The sequence below is a fragment of the Bactrocera oleae genome, chromosome 3, assembly GCF_042242935.1.
Source record: "Bactrocera oleae isolate idBacOlea1 chromosome 3, idBacOlea1, whole genome shotgun sequence".
Lineage (NCBI taxonomy): Eukaryota > Metazoa > Arthropoda > Insecta > Diptera > Tephritidae > Bactrocera > Bactrocera oleae.
Window position 1 is genome coordinate 45691476 of NC_091537.1, and position 25711 is coordinate 45717186.

The following is a 25711-nucleotide window of genomic DNA, read 5'->3' on the forward strand; positions in this document are numbered from 1 at the left end:
CACCATGATCGTAAGACCGATTATCACGTATGAAGCGGTGTCTTGGGTTTCTAAAGAATCGCAGACTTCGGTAGGACTTAAACTGTCGAGGCTGCACAGACTTGCCTGCATCTGCGCGTCGGGCGCAATGCGTACGTGTCCGACTGCAGCACTGGAAGTGATGCTGGAACTTACACCGCTGCATATGGTAATCAAACAGACAGCCAAACAGACTCTGCTCCAAACGACAGCAGAGGGAAGGTAATCTCGTCCCAGCAGATGAGGGCGCTTAGTGAGAAAATGCCAATGGCCCTTCTCCCAAGGGAGAGCATTACCAAAGTAGTAAGCTTCACTAAGAAGTTACCCTTCGCAGCAAGGCAGAATGGAATGATTCATCACTGGACCTGCAGCTAAGGGAAAGCACTATCAAGTGGTACACCGACGGCTCGAAAACGGCGGAAGGGATTGGTGCAGGGGTCGCTGGGCCAAGCAGCAAACTCTCCATTCCCACGAGAAGTTTTCCAAGCATTTTCCAAGTCGAAGTCTATGCTATAAGTCGGTGTGTAGAGATTAACCTACAACGCAACTATCGCAACAAAGGAATTGCTAGACTCAGCGTAGGTCAGGTGGCACTAAAAGAGATCTCTGCCTTAGAGGTCAGATCGCTTCTACTGCAGGAGTGTATAGAACGGCTGAATCAAACCACAACCGAGTGCACCTTATTTGGGTGCCTGGCTACAGGGGTATAGCCGGGAACGAACTGGCTGACGAGTTGGCCCGCTCTGCAGCCTCCACAAAAATGGTAGGACCGGAACCATGCATAGCGGTTGGTCCACATACCATTAAAGAGCTGCTCCATAGGGAGGAAAGAGCAGGCAGGGAGAGACATTGGCACCATGCCAGGTTGCTAATGGGGGGTTACGACCGCAAACGGCTTAAAGTCGTAATCAACCTCCCGAGGAACAAATTCCGGCTGCTTGTCGCGTTTTACACCGGCCATTGCAGGCTCAAGAAGCATCTCTTCAACGTGGGCTTAGCCTCCTCTGCAAACTGCCGGTTCTGTGACATAGAGGCAGAAACCCCAGAACATCTGCTAATGAACTGCACAACAGTCTGCAGCTGCAGGATCAAGGCCCTGGGATCCATGTTTCCAAACAGGGATTGTATCGCTTCACTAACACCCAGCATAATATTGGAGTTTATCAACATGCTGGGGCTAGATGAGTCGATATGACTTAGAGGAGGGCACAATAGACCATAGGTCGCGGTGCATACCTCAAAACTAATCTATCTATCTATCTAACATATGTAGATATGTATCTACGGTGATTACCATGTCAAGAAATTTTAAAAATTCTACTGAAATTTCAACATAGAATCTTTTGTTTGGTTACCTTATCCAAACAAATGATTAACATGGATTACCTAAGTTAAGGTAACCAAACAAAATGTTCAAATTTCAGCTGACGACATTTTCTAACCAAACAAAATATTTTAAGTTAAAATGAAGAAATCTTCCACTTTCAATTTTGTGCTAAAAAAAACCAGAAAAAAACAATTTTTGATAACAATTCCCATAAATAAAGTATATATACATATTCAACATGGAAATATACAATATTGGCCAGTTATGATTAAATTATTTAGGATTTTATATTATTAGAAGAGTTGCAATGTCATGTCTGAGAGCAGTTGACTTCATCTTCGTCATTGAAATTAGTTTCCTCATTATTCATGATACGTATGCGTAGCACCTATTTGTCAGCGTTGTCATTAATAAAATGGAGCACCTGATAATAGACATTTACGATTTCTTGATCCACAGAGATGAGTCAGTAAAGAATACTGTTAGAGAGGGTGTTTTAGTTTCAATGCTACGTTATTTGGCGACACACCAGTAAATGAAAAGTGTTGTGTGTTATCTTAAAACCATACAAAATACACAATGTAAATGAATTAGTTAATTTAAGATTTGGGCAGCCATGCATACCTATCTAGCAGGTTCATGCAAACTTTGCGCGACCGGAGCTGCTACTATTTCGCCAGGGTTGGTTAATGCCTGCTGAAAACGCGTTTCAATATTACCAATCAACCATTAGAACGCCTCGACCGATGGACGGAACTCCTCGGCTACATATTGTACTTCGTGCAAAGCATCGAGCCAACTAAACACTGAAACAACAGTGTGACGTTCTCATTGGACAAGATGACACAGCTGGACAAGATGACACAGCTCTGCAAGAGATCGCCTATGTCGCTAATTACGCGCGGCGGCGACAGATTTGTGGGCATTCGCTTATTGAAGTGGAAAATCTATCGCACATTCCAAATCATGCGCTGCAAATTGCAAGGCAATACAGCCTAGAGGTAGCAAGCTAATGTAAGTAATTGGTCTTTCCAACCTTAAATCAGAATATAAGACAACCTGTCTTGAAATCACCATTGAGAAAAATATCACAAAACGCTTCACGATCGCGACAAAATAGATCCCACTCGATTTCCAGCTCGGGCAGCGCATTGAGAGTTTTCCTCCGTCTATGCAATTATATTTAATTACTTCTTTCGAAACAACATACAATTCAAGAACATAAAAAGTGCTTACCTCAAACAATTTTTCCAAATAATGCCGGCTATTGTTGATGGAAAATGGTATATCTGTATGTGCGTCTTATTTCTACGCATACAAAAATTATGCATGATGAATGTTGCTACTCTTACAACGTTAGTTTTAGATAGTCTATTGCTGATGCTTAGCTGATAGTGTGTTGCAATATTGCACTTAAAAATATGAAAATTTTAACGTATATAAATGCAGACATTCCGTCCGTTGGAAAAGGAAGGTCACAATCTTTTGATAAATACGAACAAAAGAAGTCAAAGAAATCGGTTTTTTTATAAAAATAAATATTATTAATAAAAATAAATTTATAAAAATAAATAAAAATCAAATAATTAGTTATAACGAATACAAAATTAATTATTACTACAAATTTCCCTCACAATTCCTCCTCTATATAAGAACGCAGTCAAAACTTTTGTTGCGTTTTTTATTTGCTAATGATGCATAACAGATTATGGATTTGTTAAATATGCGAGAAGCATAATATTTAGAAAGCACCCAGATACCGAACATTTGGACCCAAGTGTATATTGCTAAATTTTTACCGAATATATTTTTTAAAAAATCTCATGTTGGTGTTTTCTCATATACCCAATATATTTCATTTAGCCTCTTCGGTTGAGTTTATATCACATATATCTCATTTCAGTTAATTAGTTTAATTTTAATATAAATATTTCGGACAAGAAAAATAGAATGTTGAAACTAAGTTAGTCTACGGCCTATAATCTTAGAAGTTAATAAGATACCAAACATGATTGTAAAACTTTCAGACTTACGTCAAATAATGAATTCTTTCGCAACATTTTTTTTTTTATAAAGTTTCGCAAACCTGAAAATTTCCCCGCCTATCCAAATTGCGAGAGTATAAAATGTTCGGTTAACTCGAAATTGGCCTTTCATTATTTGGTTTTATTATAATATTATTATATCTACTGATTTACATGCTAGGTATAATTTCATTCGTCGCTTAATGTTTACTTAAAATACTTCTTTGCGGTGGTTCATTTCAATTCGTTTATTCATGAATGCATATCTGAATTATAATTTATAAGTTGAAAAATTTACCCAGCTTTTGAGCATGGTAAAAATTTGACGTTCTGATTTGCTACGAAAATTGTTAAAATTTAACTTTCACCCTTCAGAAGTTTTATTTTTCTTACTTTCCTACCGTTGGAACACAGCCTCTGTCGACAGGAGTTCGTGGAGCGTAAACGTTATCGAACACTGTCACGATACAGCATTTCTTGTAACTACTTTATTTACATTTTTGAAAATTCATAGACGCTTCTACCACTATAAAGGTATACATTATACTTACTTATAAACCTTTTTCCTTTTCATTCTGTAATTTTCGCGATCCAATAGGTCTTCAAAGCGCTAGAGGAAAAACGCATTTAGAAATTTTAGCTACCCTACTATTTGTATAATTATTCCGACAAACAGTACACCGTAATTGTTAAGAAAACAAACTTTTAGTGTAATATAAAAGATGTCAACCGGGCATTATTTAGCCGTAACCATTCAAGTCTTGGCTACGTATAAGGTGACTAAGAAAATAAAAGAATTGGTTCGTTATTTTTGAAATTTTATACATTTTTAATTTTACATTCCATCTAACTGTAATATTCAGCTTAACAACACTTCTGAAGTATGAATACTCTCTCCTGAAATACAAAGGAATTAAAAACTTATTTTTTGCTTCATATATATATATATATATATATATACATATATTATAAAAGTTACCTTTATTCTTTCGCCGCTGGTATACCCAACTCAGAATTAGTCCATGAAGAAGTGCTAGGGTATGGAAATTCACCCTAAAAATATACATTAAATATATATTTGGCTCGTTCTATAACCGTATCGAAAATTATTAGGAAATCTACTTGACTTAATAAAAACTTCGAATCTAAACTAAACTTCATAAAACATGTCAATTTGTTGAAATTATTGGCAACTTGAATTTTATTAGTAATAATATAATATGTGGTTAAATAATTAGTTGGCTTCAATAATCGCCTTTTTCTTTTTATCAAAGGAATAATTCAAATGCAGCTGTAAATGTCACCCGGAATATATAATCTAATTTTCTATTAGGTTTTAGCTCTTATAATGATACTGAATTTTATAAGAAGTATTATATACTTCTCGCATAAATTGAAGTAACAAAAAAATTTTGCAAATTTTTTGCCAATTTTCAACAGGCTGCATTTCAGTGAAAAATGGTCGTACAGGAAATAAAAAAAACCTTGATTTTGAAGCCTGAAGACTCTAGTTTAAGAATTTTTTGGTTAAAAATTTTTTTGAGCCCCAGTAGCCATGAAATTCTTGGATAAAGCACGAAAAAAATATTTTCAAAATGTTTTTCATTTTTGTTTTCGCTCTACGGGCATGAAACAAATTTTTCGAGCTAAACCAATGTATAGGTCGCATAGCTGGTTAATTCAGCTTCAATTTGATTTTTGCAGAAGTCAGATACGACCATTTGTCTTCGAGATATCGAATTTTGAATGCAAAAGGATCCTTTTTCACTCAACTGCCGATATCTCTGAAACTACTGGTCGCCTGGCAAGTAGACGGGCGGTTTCGTTTTCTTTACAAAATTTCCTACAAAAATCTGTTATGGTTGATTGAAAAAAAAATTTGTTTCCACCTGAAACGGTAACGTAAAAAAACAGCAAAAAAAAATGCCATTTTCTCCTTATTTGATTAATCGACTGTGTCTTCGACAATATTGGGGCAAAAGCTTAGGTTAGAAGAAAGTTTTATAGTCTAATGTACCCCCAAGACCCCCTTAAATTTTTAGACCGATCGGTTCAGCGGTTGACCCGGACCGATTGATTGAAATTTTGAAAAAATTAAGGGAACAAGATTTTGTTTCTTAAATTTGACCTAATCTTTTTCAAATTCAATTTTTTAATTTTTTTTCGACTTTTTACTCAATTTTGAAGATTGAGTATAAAAAAAAATATCAAAAATTTTTTTTTCAAAAATTCGAAATTTTCGAAATTTTTTTTTTGAAAATTTAAAAAAAACTTGAAAAAAAATTTATTTCGTTTTTAAGAAATACAAAGTTTTTGACAAACGTTTTTATTGATGATTGATTCACCGCCAGCATTAGCGTTATCCAAAGCATACCACGTGGAGGTTGCACGGTCGGATTTACGCTTCTTTTGAGAAAGAACGATTATTTTCTCAGCGATTTTTTTTACGTGCCATTACGCGTTACAAAACAGTTTTTTTTCAAAACTAACCCTTTTTCGATATTTTTAAAGAAGAAATTACTGATAGCAGATTTTAAAATTTGATCCGTGCCATAATGCCTCCCAGGCGACATTTATCTGTCCCAGAAGTCGCTCGGCTTGTGACTCTTGTTCTGGAGGGATACAGATATCGGCAGGTAGGTGAACAACTCGGTGTAAGTGCTTCGGTTGTATCTCGTGCAGTTGACTTCATCTTCGTCATTGAAATTAGTTTCCTCATTATTCATGATACGTATGCGTAGCACCTATTTGTCAGCGTTGTCATTAATAAAATGGAGCACCTGATAATAAACATTTACGATTTCTTGATCCCCAGAGATGAGTCAGTAAAGAATACTGTTAGAGAGGGTGGTTTAGTTTCAATGCTACGTTATTTGGCGACACACCAGTAAATGAAAAGTGTTGTGTTTTATCTTAAAACCATACAAAATACACAATGTAAATGAATTAGTTAATTTAAGATTTGGGCAGCCATGCATACCTATCTAGCAGGTTCATGCAAACTTTGCGCGACCGGAGCTGCTACTATTTCGCCAGGGTTGGTTAATGCCTGCTGAAACCGCGTTTCAATATTACCAATCAACCATTAGAACGCCTCGACCGATGGACGGAACTCCTCGGCTACATATTGTACTTCGTGCAAAGCATCGAGCCAACTAAACACTGAAACAACAGTGTGACGTTCTCATTGGACAAGATGACACAGCTGGACAAGATGACACAGCTCTGCAAGAGATCGCCTATGTCGCTAATTACGCGCGGCGGCGACAGATTTGTGGGCATGCGCTTATTGAAGTGGAAAATCTATCGCACATTCCAAATCATGCGCTGCAAATTGCAAGGCAATACAGCCTAGAGGTAGCAAGCTAATGTAAGTAATTGGTCTTTCCAACCTTAAAGCAGAATATAAGACAACCTGTCTTGAAATCACCATTGAGAAAAATATCACGCAACGCTTCACGATCGCGACAAAATAGATCCCACTCGATTTCCAGCTCGGGCAGCGCATTGAGAGTTTTCCTCCGTCCTAATCAATTATATTTAATTACTTCTTTAGAAACAACATACAATTCAAGAACATAAAAAGTGCTTACCTCAAACAATTTTTCCAAATAATGCCGGCTATTGTTGATGGAAAATGGTATATCTGTATGTGCGTCTTATTTCTACGCATACAAAAATTATGCATGATGAATGTTGCTACTCTTACAACGTTAGTTTTCAGTATTTAGTGATGTAAGAGTTTTACAAGTGTAGGAGTGCATTGGTTACCTCTGCCTTGTAGGGCTGATAGTCTATTGCTGATGCTTAGCTGATAGTGTGTTGCAATATTGCACTTAAAAATATGAAAATTTTAACGTATATAAATGCAGACATTCCGTCCGTTGGAAAAGGAAGGTCACAATCTTTTGATAAATACGAACAAAAGAAGTCAAAGAAATCGGTTTTTGGTAAAAGAAATAAGAGTCATAAAAGTGAAAAAATGGTTTAGAAGTATTGAACTACGCTAAGTTTTACGCTAAAAAAAAAACAAATAATTAGTTATAACGAATACAAAATTAATTATTACTACAAATTTCCCTCACAATTCCTCCTCTATATAAGAACGCAGTCAAAACTTTTGTTGCGTTTTTTATTTGCTAATGATGCATAACAGATTATGGATTTGTTAAATATGCGAGAAGCATAATATTTAGAAAGCACCCAGATACCGAACATTTGGACCCAAGTGTATATTGCTAAATTTTTACCGAATATATTTTTTAAAAAATCTCATGTTGGTGTTTTCTCATATACCCAATATATTTAATTTAGCCTCTTCGGTTGAGTTTATATCACATATATCTCATTTCAGTTAATTAGTTTAATTTTAATATAAATATTTCGGACAAGAAAAATAGAATGTTGAAACTAAGTTAGTCTACGGCCTATAATCTTAGAAGTTAATAAGATACCAAACATGATTGTAAAACTTTCAGACTTACGTCAAATAATGAATTCTTTCGCAACATTTTTTTTTTTATAAAGTTTCGCAAACCTGAAAATTTCCCCGCCTATCCAAATTGCGAGAGTATAAAATGTTCGGTTAACTCGAAATTGGCCTTTTATTATTTGGTTTTATTATAATATTATTATATCTACTGATTTACATGCTAGGTATAATTTCATTCGTCGCTTAATGTTTACTTAAAATACTTCTTTGCGGTGGTTCATTTCAATTCGTTTATTCATGAATGCATATCTGAATTATAATTTATAAGTTGAAAAATTTACCCAGCTTTTGAGCATGGTAAAAATTTGACGTTCTGATTTGCTACGGAAATTGTTAAAATTTAACTTTCACCCTTCAGAAGTTTTATTTTTCTTACTTTCCTACCGTTGGAACACAGCCTCTGTCGAAAGGAGTTCGTGGAGCGTAAACGTTATCGAACACTGTCACGATACAGCATTTCTTGTAACTACTTTATTTACATTTTTGAAAATTCATAGACGCTTCTACCACTATAAAGGTATACATTATACTTACTTATAAACCTTTTTCCTTTTCATTCTGTAATTTTCGCGATCCAATAGGTCTTCAAAGCGCTAGAGGAAAAACGCATTTAGAAATTTTAGCTACCCTACTATTTGTCTAATTATTCCGACAAACAGTACACCGTAATTGTTAAGAAAACAAACTTTTAGTGTAATATAAAAGATGTCAACCGGGCATTATTTAGCCGTAACCATTCAAGTCTTGGCTACGTATAAGGTGACTAAGAAAATAAAAGAATTGGTTCGTTATTTTTGAAATTTTATACATTTTTAATTTTACATTCCATCTAACTGTAATATTCAGCTTAACAACACTTCTGAAGTATGAATACTCTCTCCTGAAATACAAAGGAATTAAAAACTTATTTTTTGCTTCATATATATATATATATATACATATATTATAAAAGTTACCTTTATTCTTTCGCCGCTGGTATACCCAACTCAGAATTAGTCCATGAAGAAGTGCTAGGGTATGGAAATTCACCCTAAAAATATACATTAAATATATATTTGGCTCGTTCTATAACCGTATCGAAAATTATTAGGAAATCTACTTGACTTAATAAAAACTTCGAATCTAAACTAAACTTCATAAAACATGTCAATTTGTTGAAATTATTGGCAACTTGAATTTTATTAGTAATAATATAATATGTGGTTAAATAATTAGTTGGCTTCAATAATCGCCTTTTTCTTTTTATCAAAGGAATAATTCAAATGCAGCTGTAAATGTCACCCGGAATATATAATCTAATTTTCTATTAGGTTTTAGCTCTTATAATGATACTGAATTTTATAAGAAGTATTATATACTTCTCGCATAAATTGAAGTAACAAAAAAATTTTGCAAATTTTTTGCCAATTTTCAACAGGCTGCATTTCAGTGAAAAATGGTCGTACAGGAAATAAAAATAACCTTGATTTTGAAGCCTGAAGACTCTAGTTTAAGAATTTTTTGGTTAAAAATTTTTTTGAGCCCCAGTAGCCATGAAATTCTTGGATAAAGCACGAAAAAAATATTTTCAAAATGTTTTTCATTTTTGTTTTCGCTCTACGGGCATGAAACAAATTTTTCGAGCTAAACCAATGTATAGGTCGCATAGCTGGTTAATTCAGCTTCAATTTGATTTTTGCAGAAGTCAGATACGACCATTTGTCTTCGAGATATCGAATTTTGAATGCAAAAGGATCCTTTTTCACTCAACTGCCGATATCTCTGAAACTACTGGTCGCCTGGCAAGTAGACGGGCGGTTTCGTTTTCTTTACAAAATTTCCTACAAAAATCTGTTATGGTTGATTGAAAAAAAAATTTGTTTCCACCTGAAACGGTAACGTAAAAAAACAGCAAAAAAAAATGCCATTTTCTCCTTATTTGATTAATCGACTGTGTCTTCGACAATATTGGGGCAAAAGCTTAGGTTAGAAGAAAGTTTTATAGTCTAATGTACCCCCAAGACCCCCTTAAATTTTTAGACCGATCGGTTCAGCGGTTTACCCGGACCGATTGATTGAAATTTTGAAAAAATTAAGGGAACAAGATTTTGTTTCTTAAATTTGACCTAATCTTTTTCAAATTCAATTTTTTAATTTTTTTTGGACTTTTTACTCAATTTTGAGATTTTTGAAGATTGAGTATAAAAATCGAAATTTTCGAAATTTTTTTTTTGAAAATTTAAAAAAAACTTGAAAAAAAATTTATTTCGTTTTTAAGAAATACAAAGTTTTTGACAAACGTTTTTATTGATGATTGATTGACCGCCAGCATTAGCGTTATCCAAAGCATACCACGTGGAGGTTGCACGGTCGGATTTACGCTTCTTTTGAGAAAGAACGATTATTTTCTCAGCGATTTTTTTTACGTGCCATTACGCGTTACAAAACAGTTTTTTTTCAAAACTAACCCTTTTTCGATATTTTTAAAGAAGAAATTACTGATAGCAGATTTTAAAATTTGATCCGTGCCATAATGCCTCCCAGGCGACATTTATCTGTCCCAGAAGTCGCTCGGCTTGTGACTCTTGTTCTGGAGGGATACAGATATCGGCAGGTAGGTGAACAACTCGGTGTAAGTGCTTCGGTTGTATCTCGTGCAGTTGACTTCATCTTCGTCATTGAAATTAGTTTCCTCATTATTCATGATACGTATGCGTAGCACCTATTTGTCAGCGTTGTCATTAATAAAATGGAGCACCTGATAATAGACATTTACGATTTCTTGATCCCCAGAGATGAGTCAGTAAAGAATACTGTTAGAGAGGGTGTTTTAGTTTCAATGCTACGTTATTTGGCGACACATGTAAATGAATTAGTTAATTTAAGATTTGGGCAGCCATGCATACCTATCTAGCAGGTTCATGCAAACTTTGCGCGACCGGAGCTGCTACTATTCCGCCAGGGTTGGTTAATGCCTGCTGAAACCGCGTTTCAATATTACCAATCAACCATTAGAACGCCTCGACCGATGGACGGAACTCCTCGGCTACATATTGTACTTCGTGCAAAGCATCGAGCCAACTAAACACTGAAACAACAGTGTGACGTTCTCATTGGACAAGATGACACAGCTGGACAAGATGACACAGCTCTGCAAGAGATCGCCTATGTCGCTAATTACGCGCGGCGGCGACAGATTTGTGGGCATGCGCTTATTGAAGTGGAAAATCTATCGCACATTCCAAATCATGCGCTGCAAATTGCAAGGCAATACAGCCTAGAGGTAGCAAGCTAATGTAAGTAATTGGTCTTTCCAACCTTAAAGCAGAATATAAGACAACCTGTCTTGAAATCACCATTGAGAAAAATATCACGCAACGCTTCACGATCGCGACAAAATAGATCCCACTCGATTTCCAGCTCGGGCAGCGCATTGAGAGTTTTCCTCCGTCCTATGCAATTATATTTAATTACTTCTTTAGAAACAACATACAATTCAAGAACATAAAAAGTGCTTACCTCAAACAATTTTTCCAAATAATGCCGGCTATTGTTGATGGAAAATGGTATATCTGTATGTGCGTCTTATTTCTACGCATACAAAAATTATGCATGATGAATGTTGCTACTCTTACAACGTTAGTTTTCAGTATTTAGTGATGTAAGAGTTTTACAAGTGTAGGAGTGCATTGGTTACCTCTGCCTTGTAGGGCTGATAGTCTATTGCTGATGCTTAGCTGATAGTGTGTTGCAATATTGCACTTAAAAATATGAAAATTTTAACGTATATAAATGCAGACATTCCGTCCGTTGGAAAAGGAAGGTCACAATCTTTTGATAAATACGAACAAAAGAAGTCAAAGAAATCGGTTTTTGGTAAAAGAAATAAGAGTCATAAAAGTGAAAAAATGGTTTAGAAGTATTGAACTACGCTAAGTTTTACGCTAAAAAAAAAAACAAATAATTAGTTATAACGAATACAAAATTAATTATTACTACAAATTTCCCTCACAATTCCTCCTCTATATAAGAACGCAGTCAAAACTTTTGTTGCGTTTTTTATTTGCTAATGATGCATAACAGATTATGGATTTGTTAAATATGCGAGAAGCATAATATTTAGAAAGCACCCAGATACCGAACATTTGGACCCAAGTGTATATTGCTAAATTTTTACCGAATATATTTTTTAAAAAATCTCATGTTGATGTTTTCTCATATACCCAATATATTTAATTTAGCCTCTTCGGTTGAGTTTATATCACATATATCTCATTTCAGTTAATTAGTTTAATTTTAATATAAATATTTCCGACAAGAAAAATAGAATGTTGAAACTAAGTTAGTCTACGGCCTATAATCTTAGAAGTTAATAAGATACCAAACATGATTGTAAAACTTTCAGAGTTACGTCAAATAATGAATTCTTTCGCAACATTTTTTTTTTTTATAAAGTTTCGCAAACCTGAAAATTTCCCCGCCTATCCAAATTGAGAGAGTATAAAATGTTCGGTTAACTCGAAATTGGCCTTTTATTATTTGGTTTTATTATAATATTATTATATCTACTGATTTACATGCTAGGTATAATTTAATTCGTCGCTTAATGTTTACTTAAAATACTTCTTTGCGCTGGTTCATTTAAATTCGTTTATTCATGAATGCATATCTGAATTATAATTTATAAGTTGAAAAATTTACCCAGCTTTTGAGCATGGTAAAAATTTGACGTTCTGATTTGCTACGGAAATTGTTAAAATTTAACTTTCACCCTTCAGAAGTTTTATTTTTCTTACTTTCCTACCGTTGGAACACAGCCTCTGTCGAAAGGAGTTCGTGGAGCGTAAACGTTATCGAACACTGTCACGATACAGCATTTCTTGTAACTACTTTATTTACATTTTTGAAAATTCATAGACGCTTCTACCACTATAAAGGTATACATTATACTTACTTATAAACCTTTTTCCTTTTCATTCTGTAATTTTCGCGATCCAATAGGTCTTCAAAGCGCTAGAGGAAAAACGCATTTAGAAATTTTAGCTACCCTACTATTTGTATAATTATTCCGACAAACAGTACACCGTAATTGTTAAGAAAACAAACTTTTAGTGTAATATAAAAGATGTCAACCGGGCATTATTTAGCCGTAACCATTCAAGTCTTGGCTACGTATAAGGTGACTAAGAAAATAAAAGAATTGGTTCGTTATTTTTGAAATTTTATACATTTTTAATTTTACATTCCATCTAACTGTAATATTCAGCTTAACAACACTTCTGAAGTATGAATACTCTCTCCTGAAATACAAAGGAATTAAAAACTTATTTTTTGCTTCATATATATATATATATATACATATATTATAAAAGTTACCTTTATTCTTTCGCCGCTGGTATACCCAACTCAGAATTAGTCCATGAAGAAGTGCTAGGGTATGGAAATTCACCCTAAAAATATACATTAAATATATATTTGGCTCGTTCTATAACCGTATCGAAAATTATTAGGAAATCTACTTGACTTAATAAAAACTTCGAATCTAAACTAAACTTCATAAAACATGTCAATTTGTTGAAATTATTGGCAACTTGAATTTTATTAGTAATAATATAATATGTGGTTAAATAATTAGTTGGCTTCAATAATCGCCTTTTTCTTTTTATCAAAGGAATAATTCAAATGCAGCTGTAAATGTCACCCGGAATATATAATCTAATTTTCTATTAGGTTTGAGCTTTTATAATGATACTGAATTTTATAAGAAGTATTATATACTTCTCGCATAAATTGAAGTAACAAAAAAATTTTGCAAATTTTTTGCCAATTTTCAACAGGCTGCATTTCAGTGAAAAATGGTCGTACAGGAAATAAAAATAACCTTGATTTTGAAGCCTGAAGACTCTAGTTTAAGAATTTTTTGGTTAAAAATTTTTTTGAGCCCCAGTAGCCATGAAATTCTTGGATAAAGCACGAAAAAAATATTTTCAAAATGTTTTTCATTTTTGTTTTCGCTCTACGGGCATGAAACAAATTTTTCGAGCTAAACCAATGTATAGGTCGCATAGCTGGTTAATTCAGCTTCAATTTGATTTTTGCAGAAGTCAGATACGACCATTTGTCTTCGAGATATCGAATTTTGAATGCAAAAGGATCCTTTTTCACTCAACTGCCGATATCTCTGAAACTACTGGTCGCCTGGCAAGTAGACGGGCGGTTTCGTTTTCTTTACAAAATTTCCTACAAAAATCTGTTATGGTTGATTGAAAAAAAAATTTGTTTCCACCTGAAACGGTAACGTAAAAAAACAGCAAAAAAAATGCCATTTTCTCCTTATTTGATTAATCGACTGTGTCTTCGACAATATTGGGGCAAAAGCTTAGGTTAGAAGAAAGTTTTATAGTCTAATGTACCCCCAAGACCCCCTTAAATTTTTAGACCGATCGGTCAAAATCAAAATCAAAAATTTTTTTTTCAAAAATTCGAAATTTTCGAAATTTTTTTTTGAAAATTTAAAAAAAACTTGAAAAAAAATTTATTTCGTTTTTAAGAAATACAAAGTTTTTGACAAACGTTTTTATTGATGATTGATTGACCGCCAGCATTAGCGTTATCCAAAGCATACCACGTGGAGGTTGCACGGTCGGATTTACGCTTCTTTTGAGAAAGAACGATTATTTTCTCAGCTTTTACGTGCCATTACGCGTTACAAAACAGTTTTTTTCAAAACTAACTCTTTTTCGATATTTTGGCACTGCAAGAACGATTATTTTCTCAGCGATTTTTTTTACGTGCCATTACGCGTTACAAAACAGTTTTTTTTCAAAACTAACCCTTTTTCGATATTTTTAAAGAAGAAATTACTGATAGCAGATTTTAAAATTTGATCCGTGCCATAATGCCTCCCAGGCAACATTTATCTGTCCCAGAAGTCGCTCGGCTTGTGACTCTTGTTCTGGAGGGATACAGATATCGGCAGGTAGGTGAACAACTCGGTGTAAGTGCTTCGGTTGTATCTCGTGCAGTTGACTTCATCTTCGTCATTGAAATTAGTTTCCTCATTATTCATGATACGTATGCGTAGCACCTATTTGTCAGCGTTGTCATTAATAAAATGGAGCACCTGATAATAGACATTTACGATTTCTTGATCCCCAGAGATGAGTCAGTAAAGAATACTGTTAGAGAGGGTGTTTTAGTTTCAATGCTACGTTATTTGGCGACACACCAGTAAATGAAAAGTGTTGCGTTTTATCTTAAAACCATACAAAATACACAATGTAAATGAATTAGTTAATTTAAGATTTGGGCAGCCATGCATACCTATCTAGCAGGTTCATGCAAACTTTGCGCGACCGGCGCTGCTACTATTTCGCCAGGGTTGGTTAATGCCTGCTGAAACCGCGTTTCAATATTACCAATCAACCATTAGAACGCCTCGACCGATGGACGGAACTCCTCGGCTACATATTGTACTTCGTGCAAAGCATCGAGCCAACTAAACACTGAAACAACAGTGTGACGTTCTCATTGGACAAGATGACACAGCTGGACAAGATGACACAGCTCTGCAAGAGATCGCCTATGTCGCTAATTACGCGCGGCGGCGACAGATTTGTGGGCATGCGCTTATTGAAGTGGAAAATCTATCGCACATTCCAAATCATGCGCTGCAAATTGCAAGGCAATACAGCCTAGAGGTAGCAAGCTAATGTAAGTAATTGGTCTTTCCAACCTTAAAGCAGAATATAAGACAACCTGTCTTGAAATCACCATTGAGAAAAATATCACGCAACGCTTCACGATCGCGACAAAATAGATCCCACTCGATTTCCAGCTCGGGCAGCGCATTGAGAGTTTTCCTCCGTCCTATGCAATTATATTTAATTACTTCTTTAGAAACAACATACAATTCAAGAACATAAAAAGTGCTTACCTCAAACAATTTTTCCAAATAATGCCGGCTATTGTTGATGGAAAATGGTATATCTGTATGTGCGTCTTATTTCTACGCATACAAAAATTATGCATGATGAATGTTGCTACTCTTACAACGTTAGTTTTCAGTATTTAGTGATGTAAGAGTTTTACAAGTGTAGGAGTGCATTGGTTACCTCTGCCTTGTAGGGCTGATAGTCTATTGCTGATGCTTAGCTGATAGTGTGTTGCAATATTGCACTTAAAAATATGAAAATTTTAACGTATATAAATGCAGACATTCCGTCCGTTGGAAAAGGAAGGTCACAATCTTTTGATAAATACGAACAAAAGAAGTCAAAGAAATCGGTTTTTGGTAAAAGAAATAAGAGTCATAAAAGTGAAAAAATGGTTTAGAAGTATTGAACTACGCTAAGTTTTACGCTAAAAAAAAAACAAATAATTAGTTATAACGAATACAAAATTAATTATTACTACAAATTTCCCTCACAATTCCTCCTCTATATAAGAACGCAGTCAAAACTTTTGTTGCGTTTTTTATTTGCTAATGATGCATAACAGATTATGGATTTGTTAAATATGCGAGAAGCATAATATTTAGAAAGCACCCAGATACCGAACATTTGGACCCAAGTGTATATTGCTAAATTTTTACCGAATATATTTTTTAAAAAATCTCATGTTGATGTTTTCTCATATACCCAATATATTTAATTTAGCCTCTTCGGTTGAGTTTATATCACATATATCTCATTTCAGTTAATTAGTTTAATTTTAATATAAATATTTCGGACAAGAAAAATAGAATGTTGAAACTAAGTTAGTCTACGGCCTATAATCTTAGAAGTTAATAAGATACCAAACATGATTGTAAAACTTTCAGAGTTACGTCAAATAATGAATTCTTTCGCAACATTTTTTTTTTTTATAAAGTTTCGCAAACCTGAAAATTTCCCCGCCTATCCAAATTGCGAGAGTATAAAATGTTCGGTTAACTCGAAATTGGCCTTTTATTATTTGGTTTTATTATAATATTATTATATCTACTGATTTACATGCTAGGTATAATTTAATTCGTCGCTTAATGTTTACTTAAAATACTTCTTTGCGGTGGTTCATTTAAATTCGTTTATTCATGAATGCATATCTGAATTATAATTTATAAGTTGAAAAATTTACCCTGCTTTTGAGCATGGTAAAAATTTGACGTTCTGATTTGCTACGGAAATTGTTAAAATTTAACTTTCACCCTTCAGAAGTTTTATTTTTCTTACTTTCCTACCGTTGGAACACAGCCTCTGTCGAAAGGAGTTCGTGGAGCGTAAACGTTATCGAACACTGTCACGATACAGCATTTCTTGTAACTACTTTATTTACATTTTTGAAAATTCATAGACGCTTCTACCACTATAAAGGTATATATTATACTTACTTATAAACCTTTTTCCTTTTCATTCTGTAATTTTCGCGATCCAATAGGTCTTCAAAGCGCTAGAGCAAAAACGCATTTAGAAATTTTAGCTACCCTACTATTTGTATAATTATTCCGACAAACAGTACACCGTAATTGTTAAGAAAACAAACTTTTAGTGTAATATAAAAGATGTCAACCGGACATTATTTAGCCGTAACCATTCAAGTCTTGGCTACGTATAAGGTGACTAAGAAAATAAAAGAATTGGTTCGTTATTTTTGAAATTTTATACATTTTTAATTTTACATTCCATCTAACTGTAATATTCAGCTTAACAACACTTCTGAAGTATGAATACTCTCTCCTGAAATACAAAGGAATTAAAAACTTATTTTTTGCTTCATATATATATATATATATACATATATTATAAAAGTTACCTTTATTCTTTCGCCGCTGGTATACCCAACTCAGAATTAGTCCATGAAGAAGTGCTAGGGTATGGAAATTCACCCTAAAAATATACATTAAATATATATTTGGCTCGTTCTATAACCGTATCGAAAATTATTAGGAAATCTACTTGACTTAATAAAAACTTCGAATCTAAACTAAACTTCATAAAACATGTCAATTTGTTGAAATTATTGGCAACTTGAATTTTATTAGTAATAATATAATATGTGGTTAAATAATTAGTTGGCTTCAATAATCGCCTTTTTCTTTTTATCAAAGGAATAATTCAAATGCAGCTGTAAATGTCACCCGGAATATATAATCTAATTTTCTATTAGGTTTGAGCTCTTATAATGATACTGAATTTTATAAGAAGTATTATATACTTCTCGCATAAATTGAAGTAACAAAAAAATTTTGCAAATTTTTTGCCAATTTTCAACAGGCTGCATTTCAGTGAAAAATGGTCGTACAGGAAATAAAAATAACCTTGATTTTGAAGCCTGAAGACTCTAGTTTAAGAATTTTTTGGTTAAAAATTTTTTTGAGCCCCAGTAGCCATGAAATTCTTGGATAAAGCACGAAAAAAATATTTTCAAAATGTTTTTCATTTTTGTTTTCGCTCTACGGGCATGAAACAAATTTTTCGAGCTAAACCAATATATAGGTCGCATAGCTGGTTAATTCAGCTTCAATTTGATTTTTGCAGAAGTCAGATACGACCATTTGTCTTCGAGATATCGAATTTTGAATGCAAAAGGATCCTTTTTCACTCAACTGCCGATATCTCTGAAACTACTGGTCGCCTGGCAAGTAGACGGGCGGTTTCGTTTTCTTTACAAAATTTCCTACAAAAATCTGTTATGGTTGATTGAAAAAAAAATTTGTTTCCACCTGAAACGGTAACGTAAAAAAACAGCAAAAAAAAATGCCATTTTCTCCTTATTTGATTAATCGACTGTGTCTTCGACAATATTGGGGCAAAAGCTTAGGTTAGAAGAAAGTTTTATAGTCTAATGTACCCCCAAGACCAAAGCATACCACGTGGAGGTTGCACGGTCGGATTTACGCTTCTTTTGAGAAAGAACGATTATTTTCTCAGCGATTTTTTTTACGTGCCATTACGCGTTACAAAACAGTTTTTTTTCAAAACTAACCCTTTTTCGATATTTTTAAAGAAGAAATTACTGATAGCAGATTTTAAAATTTGATCCGTGCCATAATGCCTCCCAGGCGACATTTATCTGTCCCAGAAGTCGCTCGGCTTGTGACTCTTGTTCTGGAGGGATACAGATATCGGCAGGTAGGTGAACAACTCGGTGTAAGTGCTTCGGTTGTATCTCGTGCAGTTGACTTCATCTTCGTCATTGAAATTAGTTTCCTCATTATTCATGACACGTATGCGTAGTACCTATTTGTCAGCGTTGTCATTAATAAAATGGAGCACCTGATAATAGACATTTACGATTTGTTGATCCCCAGAGATGAGTCAGTAAAGAATACTGTTAGAGAGGGTGTTTCAATTCCCACAACAGCCGGTTCTGCGATACCGGAATTGACCCGGATTTTATCCGGCCAAGGGCTGTTATTTAAAAAAAAAAAAAAAAAAAAAAAAAAAAAAAAAAAGAGGGTGTTTTAGTTTCAAATGCTACGTTATTTGGCGACACACCAGTAAATGAAAAGTGTTGTGTGTTATCTTAAAACCATACAAAATACACAATGTAAATGAATTAGTTAATTTAAGATTTGGGCAGCCATGCATACCTATCTAGCAGGTTCATGCAAACTTTGCGCGACCGGAGCTGCTACTATTTCGCCAGGGTTGGTTAATGCCTGCTGAAACCGCGTTTCAATATTACCAATCAACCATTAGAACGCCTCGACCGATGGACGGAACTCCTCGGCTACATATTGTACTTCGTGCAAAGCATCGAGCCAACTAAACACTGAAACAACAGTGTGACGTTCTCATTGGACAAGATGACACAGCTGGACAAGATGACACAGCTCTGCAAGAGATCGCCTATGTCGCTAATTACGCGCGGCGGCGACAGATTTGTGGGCATGCGCTTATTGAAGTGGAAAATCTATCGCACATTCCAAATCATGCGCTGCAAATTGCAAGGCAATACAGCCTAGAGGTAGCAAGCTAATGTAAGTAATTGGTCTTTCCAACCTTAAAGCAGAATATAAGACAACCTGTCTTGAAATCACCATTGAGAAAAATATCACGCAACGCTTCACGATCGCGACAAAATAGATCCCACTCGATTTCCAGCTCGGGCAGCGCATTGAGAGTTTTCCTCCGTCCTATGCAATTATATTTAATTACTTCTTTAGAAACAACATACAATTCAAGAACATAAAAAGTGCTTACCTCAAACAATTTTTCCAAATAATGCCGGCTATTGTTGATGGAAAATGGTATATCTGTATGTGCGTCTTATTTCTACGCATACAAAAATTATGCATGATGAATGTTGCTACTCTTACAACGTTAGTTTTCAGTATTTAGTGATGTAAGAGTTTTACAAGTGTAGGAGTGCATTGGTTACCTCTGCCTTGTAGGGCTGATAGTCTATTGCTGATGCTTAGCTGATAGTGTGTTGCAATATTGCACTTAAAAATATGAAAATTTTAACGTATATAAATGCAGACATTCCGTCCGTTGGAAAAGGAAGGTCACAATCTTTTGATAAATACGAACAAAAGAAGTCAAAGAAATCGGTTTTTGGTAAAAGAAATAAGAGTCATAAAAGTGAAAAAATGGTTTAGAAGTATTGAACTACGCTAAGTTTTACGCTAAAAAAAAAACAAATAATTAGTTATAACGAATACAAAATTAATTATTACTACAAATTTCCCTCACAATTCCTCCTCTATATAAGAACGCAGTCAAAACTTTTGTTGCGTTTTTTATTTGCTAATGATGCATAACAGATTATGGATTTGTTAAATATGCGAGAAGCATAATATTTAGAAAGCACCCAGATACCGAACATTTGGACCCAAGTGTATATTGCTAAATTTTTACCGAATATATTTTTTAAAAAATCTCATGTTGATGTTTTCTCATATACCCAATATATTTAATTTAGCCTCTTCGGTTGAGTTTATATCACATATATCTCATTTCAGTTAATTAGTTTAATTTTAATATAAATATTTCGGACAAGAAAAATAGAATGTTGAAACTAAGTTAGTCTACGGCCTATAATCTTAGAAGTTAATAAGATACCAAACATGATTGTAAAACTTTCAGAGTTACGTCAAATAATGAATTCTTTCGCAACATTTTTTTTTTTTATAAAGTTTCGCAAACCTGAAAATTTCCCCGCCTATCCAAATTGCGAGAGTATAAAATGTTCGGTTAACTCGAAATTGGCCTTTTATTATTTGGTTTTATTATAATATTATTATATCTACTGATTTACATGCTAGGTATAATTTAATTCGTCGCTTAATGTTTACTTAAAATACTTCTTTGCGGTGGTTCATTTAAATTCGTTTATTCATGAATGCATATCTGAATTATAATTTATAAGTTGAAAAATTTACCCTGCTTTTGAGCATGGTAAAAATTTGACGTTCTGATTTGCTACGGAAATTGTTAAAATTTAACTTTCACCCTTCAGAAGTTTTATTTTTCTTACTTTCCTACCGTTGGAACACAGCCTCTGTCGAAAGGAGTTCGTGGAGCGTAAACGTTATCGAACACTGTCACGATACAGCATTTCTTGTAACTACTTTATTTACATTTTTGAAAATTCATAGACGCTTCTACCACTATAAAGGTATACATTATACTTACTTATAAACCTTTTTCCTTTTCATTCTGTAATTTTCGCGATCCAATAGGTCTTCAAAGCGCTAGAGCAAAAACGCATTTAGAAATTTTAGCTACCCTACTATTTGTATAATTATTCCGACAAACAGTACACCGTAATTGTTAAGAAAACAAACTTTTAGTGTAATATAAAAGATGTCAACCGGACATTATTTAGCCGTAACCATTCAAGTCTTGGCTACGTATAAGGTGACTAAGAAAATAAAAGAATTGGTTCGTTATTTTTGAAATTTTATACATTTTTAATTTTACATTCCATCTAACTGTAATATTCAGCTTAACAACACTTCTGAAGTATGAATACTCTCTCCTGAAATACAAAGGAATTAAAAACTTATTTTTTGCTTCATATATATATATATATATACATATATTATAAAAGTTACCTTTATTCTTTCGCCGCTGGTATACCCAACTCAGAATTAGTCCATGAAGAAGTGCTAGGGTATGGAAATTCACCCTAAAAATATACATTAAATATATATTTGGCTCGTTCTATAACCGTATCGAAAATTATTAGGAAATCTACTTGACTTAATAAAAACTTCGAATCTAAACTAAACTTCATAAAACATGTCAATTTGTTGAAATTATTGGCAACTTGAATTTTATTAGTAATAATATAATATGTGGTTAAATAATTAGTTGGCTTCAATAATCGCCTTTTTCTTTTTATCAAAGGAATAATTCAAATGCAGCTGTAAATGTCACCCGGAATATATAATCTAATTTTCTATTAGGTTTGAGCTCTTATAATGATACTGAATTTTATAAGAAGTATTATATACTTCTCGCATAAATTGAAGTAACAAAAAAATTTTGCAAATTTTTTGCCAATTTTCAACAGGCTGCATTTCAGTGAAAAATGGTCGTACAGGAAATAAAAATAACCTTGATTTTGAAGCCTGAAGACTCTAGTTTAAGAATTTTTTGGTTAAAAATTTTTTTGAGCCCCAGTAGCCATGAAATTCTTGGATAAAGCACGAAAAAAATATTTTCAAAATGTTTTTCATTTTTGTTTTCGCTCTACGGGCATGAAACAAATTTTTCGAGCTAAACCAATATATAGGTCGCATAGCTGGTTAATTCAGCTTCAATTTGATTTTTGCAGAAGTCAGATACGACCATTTGTCTTCGAGATATCGAATTTTGAATGCAAAAGGATCCTTTTTCACTCAACTGCCGATATCTCTAAAACTACTGGTCGCCTGGCAAGGCAATCAAAAATTTTTTTTTCAAAAATTCGAAATTTTCGAAATTTTTTTTTGAAAATTTAAAAAAAACTTGAAAAAAAATTTATTTCGTTTTTAAGAAATACAAAGTTTTTGACAAACGTTTTTATTGATGATTGATTGATCGCCAGCATTAGCGTTATCCAAAGCATACCACGTGGAGGTTGCACGGTCGGATTTACGCTTCTTTTGAGAAAGAACGATTATTTTCTCAGCGATTTTTTTTACGTGCCATTACGCGTTACAAAACAGTTTTTTTCAAAACTAACTCTTTTTCGATATTTTGGCACTGCAAGAACGATTATTTTCTCAGCGATTTTTTTTACGTGCCATTACGCGTTACAAAACAGTTTTTTTTCAAAACTAACCCTTTTTCGATATTTTTAAAGAAGAAATTACTGATAGCAGATTTTAAAATTTGATCCGTGCCATAATGCCTCCCAGGCAACATTTATCTGTCCCAGAAGTCGCTCGGCTTGTGACTCTTGTTCTGGAGGGATACAGATATCGGCAGGTAGGTGAACAACTCGGTGTAAGTGCTTCGGTTGTATCTCGTGCAGTTGACTTCATCTTCGTCATTGAAATTAGTTTCCTCATTATTCATGATACGTATGCGTAGCACCTATTTGTCAGCGTTGTCATTAATAAAATGGAGCACCTGATAATAGACATTTACGATTTCTTGATCCCCAGAGATGAGTCAGTAAAGAATACTGTTAGAGAGGGTGTTTTAGTTTCAATGCTACGTTATTTGGCGACACACCAGTAAATGAAAAGTGTTGTGTGTTATCTTAAAACCATACAAAATACACAATGTAAATGAATTAGTTAATTTAAGATTTGGGCAGCCATGCATACCTATCTAGCAGGTTCATGCAAACTTTGTGCGACCGGCGCTGCTACTATTTCGCCAGGGTTGGTTAATGCCTGCTGAAACCACGTTTCAATATTACCAATCAACCATTAGAACGCCTCGACCGATGGACGGAACTCCTCGGCTACATATTGTACTTCGTGCAAAGCATCGAGCCAACTAAACACTGAAACAACAGTGTGACGTTCTCATTGGACAAGATGACACAGCTGGACAAGATGACACAGCTCTGCAAGAGATCGCCTATGTCGCTAATTACGCGGGGCGGCGACAGATTTGTGGGCATACGCTTATTGAATTGGAAAATCTATCGCACATTCCAAATCATGCGCTGCAAATTGCAAGGCAATACAGCCTAGAGGTAGCAAGCTAATGTAAGTAATTGGTCTTTCCAACCTTAAAGCAGAATATAAGACAACCTGTCTTGAAATCACCATTGAGAAAAATATCACGCAACGCTTCACGATCGCGACAAAATAGATCCCACTCGATTTCCATCTCGGGCAGCGCATTGAGAGTTTTCCTCCGTCCTATGCAATTATATTTAATTACTTCTTTAGAAACAACATACAATTCAAGAACATAAAAAGTGTTTACCTCAAACAATTTTTCCAAATAATGCCGGCTATTGTTGATGGAAAATGGTATATTTGTATGTGCGTCTTATTTCTACGCATACAAAAATTATGCATGATGAATGTTGCTACTCTTACAACGTTAGTTTTCAGTATTTAGTGGTGTAAGAGTTTTACAAGTGTAGGAGTGCATTGGTTACCTCTGCCTTGTAGGGCTGATAGTCTATTGCTGATGCTTAGCTGATAGTGTGTTGCAATATTGCACTTAAAAATGTGAAAATTTTAACGTATATAAATGCAGACATTCCGTCCGTTGGAAAAGGAAGGTCACAATCTTTTGATAAATACGAACAAAAGAAGTCAAAGAAATCGGTTTTTGGTAAAAGAAATAAGAGTCATAAAAGTGAAAAAATGGTTTAGAAGTATTGAACTACGCTAAGTTTTACGCTAAAAAAAACAACAAATAATTAGTTATAACGAATACAAAATTAATTATTACTACAAATTTCCCTCACAATTCCTCCTCTATATAAGAACGCAGTCAAAACTTTTGTTGCGTTTTTTATTTGCTAATGATGCATAACAGATTATGGATTTGTTAAATATGCGAGAAGCATAATATTTAGAAAGCACCCAGATACCGAACATTTGGACCCAAGTGTATATTGCTAAATTTTTACCGAATATATTTTTTAAAAAATCTCATGTTGATGTTTTCTCATATACCCAATATATTTAATTTAGCCTCTTCGGTTGAGTTTATATCACATATATCTCATTTCAGTTAATTAGTTTAATTTTAATATAAATATTTCGGACAAGAAAAATAGAATGTTGAAACTAAGTTAGTCTACGGCCTATAATCTTAGAAGTTAATAAGATACCAAACATGATTGTAAAACTTTCAGAGTTACGTCAAATAATGAATTCTTTCGCAACATTTTTTTTTTTTATAAAGTTTCGCAAACCTGAAAATTTCCCCGCCTATCCAACCTCTGTCGAAAGGAGTTCGTGGAGCGTAAACGTTATCGAACACTGTCACGATACAGCATTTCTTGTAACTACTTTATTTACATTTTTGAAAATTCATAGACGCTTCTACCACTATAAAGGTATACATTATACTTACTTATAAACCTTTTTCCTTTTCATTCTGTAATTTTCGCGATCCAATAGGTCTTCAAAGCGCTAGAGCAAAAACGCATTTAGAAATTTTAGCTACCCTACTATTTGTATAATTATTCCGACAAACAGTACACCGTAATTGTTAAGAAAACAAACTTTTAGTGTAATATAAAAGATGTCAACCGGACATTATTTAGCCGTAACCATTCAAGTCTTGGCTACGTATAAGGTGACTAAGAAAATAAAAGAATTGGTTCGTTATTTTTGAAATTTTATACATTTTTAATTTTACATTCCATCTAACTGTAATATTCAGCTTAACAACACTTCTGAAGTATGAATACTCTCTCCTGAAATACAAAGGAATTAAAAACTTATTTTTTGCTTCATATATATATATATATATACAT

The 25711-nt window shown here is 33.9% G+C and overlaps 2 long non-coding RNA genes across 5 annotated transcripts; both read right to left on the bottom strand.

The window, feature by feature from the left end:
• Nucleotides 1-4170: 4170 nt before the first annotated feature.
• On the bottom strand, nucleotides 4171-25651 carry LOC118681219 (uncharacterized). Of its 4 annotated transcripts, none has more exons than XR_011395216.1 (10): nucleotides 25306-25651; nucleotides 21882-21955; nucleotides 21460-21805; nucleotides 17633-17706; nucleotides 17211-17556; nucleotides 13217-13290; nucleotides 12795-13140; nucleotides 8818-8891; nucleotides 4349-4422; nucleotides 4171-4266 (listed from the first exon to the last, which is right to left on the bottom strand). It is a non-coding gene; the product is annotated as an uncharacterized lncRNA (long non-coding RNA). The 4 variants fall into 4 exon arrangements; XR_011395217.1 differs by lacking the exons at nucleotides 4171-4266; nucleotides 4349-4422 and adding an exon at nucleotides 8646-8741 and having other exon boundaries at nucleotides 25306-25534; nucleotides 25594-25608; XR_011395218.1 differs by lacking the exons at nucleotides 4171-4266; nucleotides 4349-4422; nucleotides 25306-25651 and adding exons at nucleotides 8646-8741; nucleotides 23096-23517; nucleotides 23586-23612.
• On the bottom strand, nucleotides 19293-20860 carry LOC138856166 (uncharacterized). Its single transcript, XR_011395222.1, has 3 exons — nucleotides 20026-20860; nucleotides 19413-19958; nucleotides 19293-19344 (listed from the first exon to the last, which is right to left on the bottom strand). It is a non-coding gene; the product is annotated as an uncharacterized lncRNA (long non-coding RNA).
• Nucleotides 25652-25711: the final 60 nt, after the last annotated feature.